Below are 2,324 nucleotides of genomic sequence, written 5' to 3'. Positions count from 1 at the left end.
ATCCATCCATCCATCCATCCATCCATCTATCTATCTATCTATCTATCTATCTATCTATCTATCTATCTATCTATCTATCTATCTATCTATCTATGTCTTATAATTTACTGTAGACCCTTTATTTCTTTTTATATTATTGGCCGTAGTGCTTTCCCTACAGCTCACTCACGGTCAACAATATTACAGGGACGTATAAATTAATTGGGTAAATAAATAATTAAAACGGGTTTTTTTTTAGTTCCTCGAGGATATAGGCAAGACTTCAACCATCAAAATTCATGGTCTGTGCATTGCACATCTAATATTTAATTATAGTACCTTACACCGATTGTCCCTTTGGCTTAGGAATTTAACCTCCCCTTGTTCAGTTTGCTCTCCTTGTCTAAAAGGTTCCTGAAGCAATCACATTTGAGAGTCTCTGAGTGGGGTACTTGTAGCCTTAAAAGCAGTCCCTTTGCAAACACACACACACACACAAAAAGGCACTTCTGCCAACTAAAATAAAACACACTTTCCTTAACCTGTTAGTCTTGAAAATTGTTTTATAACCTCTCAATTGCTTTGCACGCGAAGTCACATTATTCATAAAAAGGCAGAGTTTCTAAGCGGTATGCTTTTGTGTAAAAAAAAAAAGAAGAAGAAAAGCTTTTTGCACATTGATGAGTTTTTTCCTGGAAACTAATTAAAATAAGCTTTACAAATCCTCAGATGTTGAAAAGTTTTTTCTCCCTCCAGACCTAATTTTCTTTACCTGTTGACAAACCTATATTCCTAGGTATCTCACACACTGGAGGTCTTGAGGACAGATCTGGCAAGCAAAAACTGTGGATTAGAATCAGCAGTTTATACTATTTTAAATCCTGGGCAGAGCACATAAACAGTTGGTGTGGAATAATTAAACACTTTTGCTGTGCTTTAAAAATGTGGCTATAATGTTGATGTTCTTTTTTGCCAAAGGAAAGCTTAATATAAATTAGTTTCCATGAGGGCATTTGTATATTCCTTTTACTAGACTATTATTGTTGTTCTTGTTATTTTAATCATTATTCTCATCGTTATTCCAATGAACTGAAACTAGCATATACGGCCATCACCACTTTGTGACTCATTTAGTGACCGTTTGAAGTTACAACGGCACTGAAAAAAGTGACTTATGACCCTTTTTCACATTTACGACCGTTGTAGCATCCCCATGATCACGTGATCAAAATTCAGACGCTTGGCAACTGACGGTCGCTGTGTCCCAAAAGTCAGGTGATCCCCTTTTGCGACCGTCTGACAAGCAAAGTCAATGGGGAAGCCAGATTCACTTAACGACGGTGTTCCTAACTTAACAGCTGCAAGGATTCACTTCACAAATGTGGCAAGGACGGTCATAAAATTCACTTAACAGGTGTCTCACTTAGCAGCAGAAACGTTGGGCTCAATTATAGTCGTAATTCGAGGACTACCTGGATTTTCACAGCAACCTTTGGAGGTGAGCTAAGAGAACTGCAGAAAAATAACCTGGTATTATAGGTGACATAATGGACTTGTTGGACTCAAAATCCGCAGGTCTCTGTTTGTTGTTGTTGTTGTTAGTTGCGAAGTCGTGTCCGACCCATCGCGACCCCATGGACAACGTTCCTCCAGGCCTTCCTGTCCTCTACCATCTTCTGGAGTCCATTGAAGCTCACGCCTGCTGCTTCAGTGACTCCATCCAGCCACCTCATCCTCTGTCGTCCCCTTCTTCTCTTGCCCTCCATCTTTCCCAGCATCAGGCTCTTCTCCAGCGAGTCCTTCCTTGTTTGCAGATTCAGATTCTGATAGAATCCCAAAGAAAACGTGGTAATTAGCTTGGATTTCCACTGCAGAAGACATTGGAAACGTCTTTTGAGTTACTGTTGCTTTGGCATGTATTCCTAGCTGCATCTGTACACCATTCCTAGCCTCTGTCCATGGAAAGTGAACACAAAAATAGGAGCGCCTCTTCCCATAAGAAAAATTAAACCCTACATTTTCCTTTTACCATCCTGGAAAAATGGATTAAATGTCCACGATCCTGAATTCAGCCTCATTTTTTTCCTTTTCTTCTCTATTAATATCTGTCCACTCTCTGCCTGTCCTTTTCAGCCATTCTGTCTATCATTTTTCTTATCTGTCTTTCTTCCAGCTGTTCTACTGGCTGTTTGATCAGCCTTTTATTGTCCCCCACTGCACTTTGGGAGGCGAGCACCCCGTTCTCTTGATTTCGGAGCTCTCCAAGCGCCTTACCTTTGCCTGGTTTTGACAGAGCTAAATCAGTCTCAGCCTGCAGCTGCACCTTGCAATGACACTTATAATTT

This window comes from Protobothrops mucrosquamatus, unplaced genomic scaffold (genome assembly GCF_001527695.2).
Source record: "Protobothrops mucrosquamatus isolate PMUCROS unplaced genomic scaffold, P.Mucros_1.0 scaffold4004, whole genome shotgun sequence".
NCBI classification, from domain to species: domain Eukaryota; kingdom Metazoa; phylum Chordata; class Lepidosauria; order Squamata; family Viperidae; genus Protobothrops; species Protobothrops mucrosquamatus.
This window is presented reverse-complemented; position numbering follows the sequence as displayed.